The sequence below is a fragment of the Quercus robur genome, chromosome 5 (assembly GCF_932294415.1).
Source record: "Quercus robur chromosome 5, dhQueRobu3.1, whole genome shotgun sequence".
Classification (NCBI taxonomy): domain Eukaryota; kingdom Viridiplantae; phylum Streptophyta; class Magnoliopsida; order Fagales; family Fagaceae; genus Quercus; species Quercus robur.
Window position 1 is genome coordinate 52,203,551 of NC_065538.1, and position 11,568 is coordinate 52,215,118.

Below are 11,568 nucleotides of genomic sequence, written 5' to 3' on the forward strand. Positions count from 1 at the left end.
AGTGTCCCCGGCCAAGCCAGAATAGAGGTTGCGCAGGCAGCAGTGACTAATCCGTGTTGGATGAAGCCGATCATAGATTTTCTTGCCGAGGATATAGTTCCGGAGGATGAGGAAGAGGCCAAGAAGATTCGTCGGGTTGCTCCCCGGTACTGGCTGTCCTCGGACCGCAAATTGTACCGAAGGTCCTTTGCTGGTCCTTACCTTTTGTGCTTGCATCCCGAGAGAGTCAGGGAGCTTCTGACTGAGCTACATGAGGGGGTGTGTGGTGGACACGTTGGGGGACGATCTTTGGCACACAGAGCAATGACCCAAGGGTTTTGGTGGCCTCAGATGCAGAAGGATGCCGCTGAATATGTTCGGAGCTGCGAACAGTGTCAAAAGCACGCCCCTTTGATCCATCAGCCTGCAGGGCGTCTGAATCTTGTCAGCAGCCCTTGGCCGTTCGCACAGTGGGGGCTTGACATTCTCGGACCGTTCCCCCGAGCAACGGGGAATCGCCGTTTTGTATTAGTGGCAGTAGATTACTTCACGAAGTGGGCGGAAGCCGAGGCCCTGGCCAATATCCGGTATACTGACGTGAAAAAGTTTGTATGGAAAAACATTATTACAAGGTTTGGGGTGCCAGATGCACTAGTAACGGACAACAGGCTATAGTTCAACAGCAAAGCCTTTCAGACCTTCTGCAGCGAACTCGGCATCAGGAACAAATATTCAACCCCGGCTTACCCACAAAGCAACGGTCAAGCTAAGGCAGTAAACAAGACTATTCTGAATGGGCTCAAGAGGAGGTTGGACGGGGCGAAAGGAAGATGGGCAGATGAACTACCTAGTGTATTGTGGGCTTATCGCACGACCCCCAGGAGATCCACGGGGGAAACCCCATTTTCTCTGACGTACGGAGCGGAAGCGGTGATACCGACCGAGGTGAGCTTATGCAGCGCAAGGGTCGCCGAGTTTGATCCCGTCCAGAACGTCGACCTGATGATGGAGCGTTTGGATTGGTTAGAAGAATGCAAAGAGGCCGCGTCCATACGGCTCGCCGAGTATCAGTAGAAACTGGCTCAAAGATACAACCGAAATGTAAAGGGGAGGGAATTTAGCGCCGGGGAGCTAGTACTAAGAAAGGTTGTGGGAAACATGCGAGATATAGCTGCAGGGAAGCTCGCTCAGACCTGGGAGGGACCATACAGAGTTACAGCCATTGCGGGTGCAAGGGCCTACTACTTGGAAGACCTCGATGAGAGGCCGCTTCCCCGGCCATGGAACGCCAACAACTTAAAGAAATTCTACGCATAATTACCCGTGTAAGCCACAACTTGTATTTCGTTAAAATTAAGATTATGATGAACTTATTTGTATATGCCGTTTTCGCGACTATGTACCAAGAGAATCACAAACAAATCTCTAAGGACAGAAACCTGACCCTCGGCTCGATCATAGTCGCCGAGCAGGTGGAAACCTTACAAACAAATCTCTAAGGACAGAAACCTGACCCTCGGCTCGATAAGATTCGCCGAGCAGGTGGAAACCTTACAAACAAATCTCTAAGGACAGAAACCTGACCCTCGGCTCGATAAAATTCGCCGAGCAGGTGGAAACCTTACAAACAAATCTCTAAGGATAGAAACCTGACCCTCGACTCGATAAAATTCGCCGAGCAGGTGGAAACCTTACAAATAAATCCCTAAGGACAGAAACCTGACCCTCGGCTCGATAAAATGCGCCGAGCAGGTGGAAACCTTACAGCTAAAATCTTTAAGGACAAAGACCTGGTACTCGGCTTGATTAAAACCGACGAACGGGTTTAGACCTTATAACTAAAAACACAAAGGACGAAAGCATGACTCTCGGTTAAGCTAAATAGCCCAAAGCACTGGCATAATCCCCGTGAAACAAACCAATTGACAAAAATTCATGCGACTGATTAAAATAAAAGTCAAACGGAAAGCATGATTACTCGTCAAATAAATAAAACTAGCTGTTCATGCACCACATCCCGGTGCCTTAGGCAAATAAACCTTTGAAATTAGAAAATTGATAAAAACAAAGTAAAAATACAAAAAGACTATAAAGGAAATCAGTTGGAAGGTCGGGCAGGATCAGTCACTTCCGCTTGGACGGTTAGGGGGAAAGGCGGGTCTTCACCAAGAAGCTCCTGCATAGTCGGGATGCTGGTGACTTCCACTTCCTCGGGCTCGACGTGAGCATCAATTTGTTCAACCAGCTCCCTCATACTGGCCGTTTCCTCCTCGTCAATAGCGGTCGGAGCTTCCTAGATGGCAGGGACAGGGCTCGGAAACGGAATTTGGCCGGGGTCCCTCAGATGAGAATCTTCAGGAACTCCCATTGCTTGGAGAGCGGCAAACCACCCGGCCTCAAAACCCATATGCCGAGCCCGAGCCACTACCGGCTCTGCTGAATTTTCAGCATCCGCGAAGCCCTCGTTGTACCACTTCTGCTCCGCGGCCTCCAAGGCTGCCCTGAGGTCGGCTATCTCATCGGCGTTGGCAGTATTAAGGCTGATGGCTTCGGCCAACTTGACCTCTGTCTCATTCTGCTTCGCTAGGATCTCCGCGCACCTCTTCTCGGCCAATGCCCGGTTCTTCTCAGCAGCAGCAGCCTTCTTCTCGGCAGACTCGGCAGCCTTAAGCTTTTCCTTCACCGTTTTGGCTGCCGACTCCCGTGCACCCTTCTCGCACTCTACTTCCTCGGCCAGATCCCGAGTCCGGCTGGCTACAATGTGAGCCAGTTGAGTAGCCTGGCAAACCCAAAAGTTAATAAAGAGGTAGAAAAGGATGCATGAAAAGAAAACGAAGAAGCTAAGCAATTACCGCAATGGCGTGCCACTCTAACCGGCGCCCCACGGACTCCTCGGATCCCTCCTCAAAGGCATGCACGTCCTCGGGAAGAAGGAGACCCTCGGCCAAAGTTTGGGCAATACGGCCGCCCTCTCCCTTCTCCCACATCCGAACACAGGCGGTTGAGGGCAGTGGTTTGCCGTCCAACAGGAACTTTGGCTTCCATGCTGGAGCCACCTGTGAGGAGGACGCAACCCCCGTGCCAGCTTGGGTCGGTGGCTCACGGATAACAATTCCTCCTGTTGGTTGGGGAGGAGTCTGGATTGCGGCATCCCCCGGACCCGTGGAAGGTTGCTCGGTTACTTTCTGCTTCTTACGGGCCCGTCCGGACTGCGAAGGGGGTGGAGGCTGAGACGCTTGACCTCGACCCTGAGTAGGCGGGGGCTGATTGGGCTGCCGGGCACCGGGCACAAACCGGTCGATGGTCATGACTCTCCTTGCCACCATCCTTGCACCGGGTTGGATAGCTTCAGCTAGCAAGGCAGCCGCTTCTATCACTTGCTGTTGAGGCTCGGCGGGTGGATTCTCGGGATTGGGCTGCTCTTGGGCCTGGTCTCCTTGCTGTATGGCTTCGTGGGCTATCTCTCTAAGGCGTTGAGATACCCGTTCCGCGGACTCGTCTCGCAAGGGAGCTAGTTCGTCCGAGGCAGTGAACCGCCGACCAAATTCCCTTGCCTCCCCGGTTGTAAGTTTCGGAGGCAAAAAGTTTACGTACCGGACGTCTATATATGATAGCAGGGGGCTGTCAACTAGTAGTGCCTGTTTGAAGGTCTGCCAAGTAGAGTAAATTGGCTCTACCCCGAGGATCAAGTGCGAGGCCCGGAGTTGTCCGTCCCAATGCACGTATATCTCGGAACGGAGGACGAAGTTCAGATCCTTGACTTGGACGGGTCTGAGGTCCGGAACGAACACCTTGCCGTCTGCAAAAGAGCAAGTATCGCATTAGTATCTAACAATAAGAAGAAAAAGAGAAGTAGAGAAAAGCAATTAAATCAAGGGAATAGTACGAACCCACTTCATGCCGTGAAAGGGGGCAAGGGACGTCCCCGGCAAACCAATTGTTGCACACCCTTACAAACTCCCTGGCGGAGTTCCTGTTCGAGTCAGGTAGGCATGATATCAGCCGTACCCAATTATCTCTTGTCTTTAAGTAATAGTTGGTGGATTTGTTCCCACAGAGGCTATACATGTGGTTAATGTCATGGTGGTTTAACTGTAAGTTAAAGGTATGGTTCAACTTATTGACACAGCTAACTACCCGGTAAAAGTTGGGGGGAAGCTGGTCGGGACACAGCCCATAGTATGTGAGTGCGTTTATCAAGAGGGGATCCACGGGGAACCTAACCCCTCCTTCTAAAATTGACATCAAAGGGGAAAAGGCTGTGCCCCGCCCTCGGTGGAGTTCAATATCACTCTCATGGCAGTAGGCCACATCCACGTCATCGGGAACATTAAATTTACTCCTAAAGGTGGCTAAAGCAGCCGGGGATTCTAGAAGGTAAGAGTAACCCATCTACAGTGACTAAAACTACAAAAGGGGAACTTGAAGAAATAAAGCTGAAGGAACAAGAAGGGGAAGAAAAACTTACTTTGGGTTCTAAGGAGGAAAGGAACACTGGGCAAGTGAGTAAGCGCACAGTGATTTGGTCGGCAGAGAGTAAGCGCAAGAAATCAGAGGCAAAGGAAAAATGAAATGATGTTCAGAGTGGGACTATTTATAGAGCCAAAAGGAAAGGCAGGAGAAGAAACGTTTAATCAAGCAATAAATGGGCACGATTTACGAGCGGCCCATCGAACGCCAAACGTAAGTGATTCGCGCGCCGCTTCGGTTCACGAACCGACAGGCAATAATGGCGACTGCATCTGGCGCCGCGAAACGGCGCGTCTTTTGAGATGAATATTAATGAGAAGCCGTAGTCACGAGTCCCAGGCTATAAGATTCCCGAGGTCAAAAGTCTCAGACAACTCCTTGATTCTTCTCGACGACCGAGTATGAATCAAGGGAGGGCTAATGTACGGCACCGAGACCCCAAAGCCCATACAGGTCTTGGGCCCAGGCCTATACCGGTTTTGGATGCAGGCCCAGCGGAAAGGTCCAGTTACCCTACGCCCTTCTTGAAACTGCCTTAACGTGAAAACAAGTTTTGGGGTCTAAGTTCCAACAGACGATCAGTTTAACTTTCCCGGGCAAGTGAATTGGCCGTGTCCGGGAAAGTCATGATATGCACGGGAAACTCCTGATATGCACGGGAAACTGAGTTGCCGAACATAGTCCATCAAGCAAGAACCAAGTTCCAAGGTCATAAATGCTGCACCGCCCTCTCACCTAAACATCCACTTTAACCAGATAATATTGGACCCTTAGTAGCACTAACGGTGGCTGTAATCATAATCTCCCCACTAACCTTGGCTATAAATAGAAGAAATTGGGGAGAAGAAGGGGTTCAGAAAAATTGAGAGAAAACAATCAAGTGAGAAAGAATAAACTGAGTGTTGCTTTGAGTCTCTCTGCTGAGAACGACCCAAAGTAGGAAATCCTCAAACCCACTACAAATAAGTTGTGAGCCCAAGTAATTTAAGGCCCAAAAGTCTCGTACTTGGTTCTTACAAGTGTATATGTGTGTGAAACTTCTTCCTAAATACTTGAACTCCGGCCCTTACCTCCCGAACCCCACAAGCACTTATACTTGTGGAGTGACCATCACACCAAGGGTGTGCGGTGGTCCAGCTGTTGCTTTTGAGTATGCTATAAAGCTATTAAATGCCTAAGAGAGATATGGCTACTGTTAATGAGGTTTGGTTGCTTGGTTTAATCTTTGGGGTTGGTGTCTCTACAAGGTTGTTTGCAAAGGCATCATCAACAACAATTTCATGTTTGAAGTTGGTGAAAGAAAACAACAAATACACAAAACTTCACGAGAAAAATATAATACATGTGGGAGTAAGGATCCTCCCTGAATTGTTTTCAGAAGGTTTACTATTAAACTGATTTTTTTTTTTTTTTTTGTGCATATAGCATTATATATTATAAATTAACTTCCAATAGATGGGCCTTAGTATTTGATATTTTTTTTTCATAGATCTAACTCCTTCTATGGTACAAAAAGCTTTGTCTAGCCAAAAATGGTCTAAAACTGCATTGCTGCCACCGCAAACACCCCTAATTATTATTATTATTTTTATTGTTTTGTTATTGTTAATGAGAAACAATTAAACAAAAGTTTTGACCTTATAAGAGAGAGAGAGAGAGAGAGAGAGAGAGAGAGAGAGAGAGAGAGAGAGAGAGAGAGAGAGAGAGAGAGAGAGAGAGAGAGAGAGAGAGAGAGAAGAAGAAGAAGAAGAAGAAGAAACACTTGTAATTCTTTGTTTAATAGCTGAATTTCAAAATGTTTTGTCTTGAAAATTTAAGGTGTTTTTAAGAAAAATATCTGAGGTTCAAAAATCTTTCACCCTCAATTATCGAATTATGTTGGCAATTCTTTAATAATTAAGACATAATATGTTTTAGAATATTTATATATGTGTGTATATATATTTTAAGATATTTATTTTAAGTTTTCAATATAAATAATAAATATTAAAATCTTTAGAACATACATCTAAAATTAAGAAATTTTGAAATTTAAAAACCCTGAATTTTCTTCTATGAACACTAAAAACACACAACATGCCGAGGATTTTAGGGTGTTTGTACTGTTTTGGGAGAAACTGAGTCCTTTTGTTTGGATGAAACAAAAAAAATAAGATGCTAATATATTTAATTAAATTTTTTTTTTGGGTATGCTGACGTTTTTTTTTTTTTTTTTTTTTTTTTTAATAGATCTTGTGTTTCCCAAAGGTTCAAACTTGTAGATTTGGTGGGAAAGTTTTACCCTGAAAGGAATGTGCCTGAGAAAGACTCTATTAACCTTGAACACAAATTTGCTAAGTTGAAAAGTTTCAACAAAAGTAAGTGGATTCAATCTTGATTCACACGCATTTTGAAGTCTTCATTCCTAAATTAAAAAAATGGACAGAAATTATTGCTAATATCTAAAGCCCCTAGGGATCAACTATAGCTTTTCATTTTAACATATTTATATATAAATATATATATATATATATATATATTTAGTTTATGAGTCATGTTAACAGATACCTTTAAGACAATTATTAATAAATCATATTATAAAATTTTGGTCTTCAATTTTATGAGAATATAAAAATTTGTCAACAAAAATAACTGTTTTATTATTTTATCAGGAATGGACCCACATAGGGGGCAATGGGGCTGACCCCCTAAAATTCCTTTAAAAAAATTATATTTAATATAGCCAAAAATAATTTAGACCCAAAAAAAATTAGAGTTGGGCCTCATTGTTTCAAAAAGTTTGCCCCTCCTCTTAAGCTAAAATCTTAACCCAGTCCAAACAACAATCTTCAACTCTTATTTCAAATCAAAACCCAGCCCAAACAAGCCAATATTATAGTCGGAAAATTCACCCATTAATTCAAGATTAATTGTAACTATTTTTGAGACAAAAATATTAAAAGACAAATCAGAAAGACAAAAGATAAAGAGAAAGACAACTACATCATAAATAAAAATTTCCCACAAATGGAACAAAATAACAAAGACAAATACATCATAGAATCAAATTGAACAAAATAAAATTATTACACTTGTTCACATTGCTAACTCATAATGCTTTAACTATTATTTTGAAATTATATAAATTTATGAAACTAATAAATCTAATAAATTGAGAAGTTTAAATTTATAATTGATGCATATGTATATTGCCCACATTTTGATACTCATATTTTCTTAATAACAACAATTAGTTCTTTTGTAAGATAATAAACATAATTCTTCTTTGATTTGTAAATTATGGGAAAATCAATTATAACGTTTGTGTATTTGTTTTGGTTGATAATGTTAATACTATATGAATGGTTATTATTATTGTAAGGGCAGGCTTTTGATCCTAAGCCCAAAAGGTAAATGGATTAAAGCCCAAAGAGCCTAATACAATGAATTTGTAGAGAGTGGACTAAAAACTAGGCTTCAATGAACTATACAATGCTCACCATGAATTGAAGATGGTAGGAAAGCCAAGAAAAACAAGTTTTATGCAAAGAAAGTCTTCCTCGGCTAAGTCCGAGGAAAGTAGTTCTTGATTATATTACTCTTAGACTTAAGTACAATTTTAGTTCCCAGTGCTACAGTGTTTGCTTTACAAATTCTCAGATTCCCCTCTACAATGGGATTTTTCTTCTTTATATTACCTTCCTTTGCTCCATCTTAGCCCTCCACGTGTTGACCAGAGGGCTAGCTTTTATCCTTGTCCCATCAGCACCTTCCTGAAGTTTTTAGAGGTAGCTGTAAGGCTGAATATTATTGTTCAGGTATCACCTTCACATTAATGCGGCTAAAGAGTTAGCTACAGAGCATTCAATGAGGTGGCAGCAGCTTTTCCTTAGATATTTCTTACTTTCCCATTGCCTTATCCCTTCTTGATGCTTATCCTAACTAGAAGAACTACCCAGAACGTTGCTCCTGATGGCAGGTCTGCCCTTCTGACTCTGCTCTATTAAGCTGAGGTGGCATTCATCCTCGAACCTCCTGCCTGAACCCTCATGACCAGACCCCTTTCTTTATTTACTAATGTGCACTTCCACGATAACGTTTATCCGTCTTCGGACTATTAAGTGTCCTCGGACAGAGCCCACAACCTAATATACACTTCTGAGCCTGTCACCCCTATAATAGCCCCTTGAAATTCTCCTTTTTTGTTCCTCAGGAAAAAAGGAAGATTTCGATATTACAACAATTTTTCTACTCTTCTTATATGCTACCTTTGTCTGTGCAAGTGTCTTTTCAACTGCCTAAAGCACGCTTCTGACATTTCGGCATCCCATGTTCTGCAGTACGATGGAGATCCAACGGCTGGAGATTTTATGGGAACTTAAGCGGGATTTTTCTCGCTTGCTTTTCTCTCTCATATATATATATATATATATATATATATTACTCAAAGGCTTCAACTACTTTACCTTTGGCACTCTCAAAACTCAAGAGCTAGTCCGAGGAGCCTTTCTTCTCTCTCGTAAGTTGTCTTTAGCAATTTCTTCCTTCTTTCTTCTCTTCGGTCTCTTTTGTCCTTCTTTTTATTTAGAACCCTCTTTTCCTTGACCCGTCTAATTTCACCTCGTCCCCTTAGCACCTTTAATTTTCCTTTCATATGGGTAGATTTGCTCACCTAGTAGACTCCCTAGAGGGTGTAGAGAGCTTTAAATCTCAATATCGAATCCCACTAGGGGTGTCTATTAGGTATTGCAAACAGGGAGAGTGGCATACCGTGAGACAGGAGGGAGAAGTAGTAATCCCTATGATTGCCTTTATAGAGGGAGAGATGGGAATCCCTATGGGTAGAGTTACTAGGGATTATCTAATAGCTCATAGGCTTTCCCCCACCCAGTGTGGCCCCAATATGTTTAGGATTTTAGGTAGTGTAGACGCCCTTAATGAGAAGATGGGCGTGAACCTCACCCACCACAACGTCAATTGGATTTACAACCGTCACCAGTTAACAAGGTAGAGGTACTACCTAAAAACTAGGTTTCTTGAGGTCAAGCTCGTATCATGCCTCCCTGAATCCAACAAAGGCATGAATAAGGATGACTTAATTATCTCAGGGGAGTGGCATGATGGCCTTCATTATCCGACAAGAGAAGGGACACTAGGTAGGGTTCTTAGGTCTAGGTCTATTGTTCTAATAATAATAATACCTCCTTTTTTCACCAACATCTCCCATGCTCATTTTTTCTATTTGTACTTGTAATTTAACTTTCCTTTGATTACAACCGTCACCACTTAAGAGGAAGCATACATAAATCTCATTACCGTCAACTTCACTTGATTACCACCATCAAAATAATCTTCAGGGAAGGGAAATTGGTACCCTTCGTGCTTCCAATCCTTTCATTATTGTTCCATTTCCATTTCATGTTTTTTCTTCCTATTCTTCTCATACTCGAAGTAGTGATAGGAAAAACTCTAATCTGAATCAGAACCAGTTGTTGAAATCCATGATAGATAAGTGTAAATGTGGAAGCTTTAGGAATGTTGATGATGCCTTAGACACGTTTGATAAAATGCTTCACATGCGCCCTTTGCCTTCCATTGTGGAATTTAATCACATGTTGGGTGCCATTGCAAGAATGAAGCATTACCCAGTTGTCATTACTCTATTTAAACAACTGGGTTCATTAGGAATTGCTCCCAGTAGTCCTACTCTCAATATTTTGATTAATTGCTTTTGCCATTTGAATCGAGTAGATTTTGGATTCTCTACCTTAGCAACAATTTTGAAACTTGGTTATCACCTAGACTCTATTACTCTAAACACCCTTGTCAAGGGTCTCTGTCTTCAAGAATAACACTGTTGGAGCTGTGAAGTTGGTAGAAGATATGGAGAAGAAAGGGTATCAACTTGATACATTTACTTGCAGATCGATATTGAATGCTTTGTGTAAGATTGGAAAGACTGATATGGCTATTAGGTTGCTCAGGAAATTGGAAGAATGAGATTTTGAGCTTAAATTAGAGGTGTATAACACAATCATTGACAGTTTATGTAAGGATAGGTTGGTAACTGAGGCCTTGAACCTTTTGTCTGAAATGATGAGTAAAGGCATTCAGCTGGACCTTATCTCTTACAATTCCTTAATTCGAGGCCTATGTATTTTCGGCAGGTGGAGAGAGGCTACTACTTTGTTGAATGAGATGACATAAAGGAAGATCATGCCAAGTGTGAGGACCTTCAACATATTGGTGGACACATTTTGCAAAGAGGGGATGTTGATAGAGGCGAAAAAAGTTTTTGATATGATGATTGAAAGAGGTATTGAGCCTGATGTAGTCTCTTATAATTCTTTAATTGATGGATACTGTTTGCAAAATAAATTGAACGATGCCATCGAAGCATTGAACATGATGGTTGAGAAGGGTTGTTCACCTAATGTTGTTAGCTATAGCACATTGATTAATGGATTTTGTAAAAATAAAAAAATTGATGAGGCAATGAATCTCTTTAATGAAATGTCCAACAAGGGAGTGAATCCTAATGTTGTGACTTACAGCACTCTTATAGGTGGGTTTTGTCGAGTGGAGAGACACAAGGCTACTCTAAAGCTATTTCATAAGATGCAGGCTTGTGGCCAACCTCCAGATCCTGAAACCTATGCTATCTTGTTGGATAGCCTATGTAAGAATGGACAAGTTGTTGAGGCTATAAAAGTGTTTCATGAGATGGAAGACAAAATGTTGGGCAACAATATTGTGATTTACAATATTTTAAATGACGGTTTGTGTAATGCCGAGAATCTTACAGTTACAAGAGAACTCTTTTATAGTCTACTTGCGAAAGGATTGTAGCCCAATGTTTGAACTTACACCATAATACTCAAAGGGCTTTGAAAAGAGGGACTAATAGAAGAAGCAGGTGAGATATTTGAGAAAATGGATGGGAGCGGTTGTTCACCTAACGATCGCACATATAACAGAATAATCCAAGGCTTATTGGAACACAATGAGACATCAAAGGCAATGAAATATCTTGAAATAATGGTTGACAAGGGTTTTTTAGCAAATGCGACAATTGCAAGCATGTTGGTTGACTTGCTGTCATCTCATCAAGTAGATAAGAACATTCAAGAATTGGTCTAA

General features: G+C 42.4%; 1 pseudogene; it reads left to right on the top strand.

Moving 5' to 3' along the window:
- Positions 1–9,971: 9,971 nt before the first annotated feature.
- On the top strand, positions 9,972–11,568 carry LOC126728335 (putative pentatricopeptide repeat-containing protein At1g12700, mitochondrial; annotated as a pseudogene).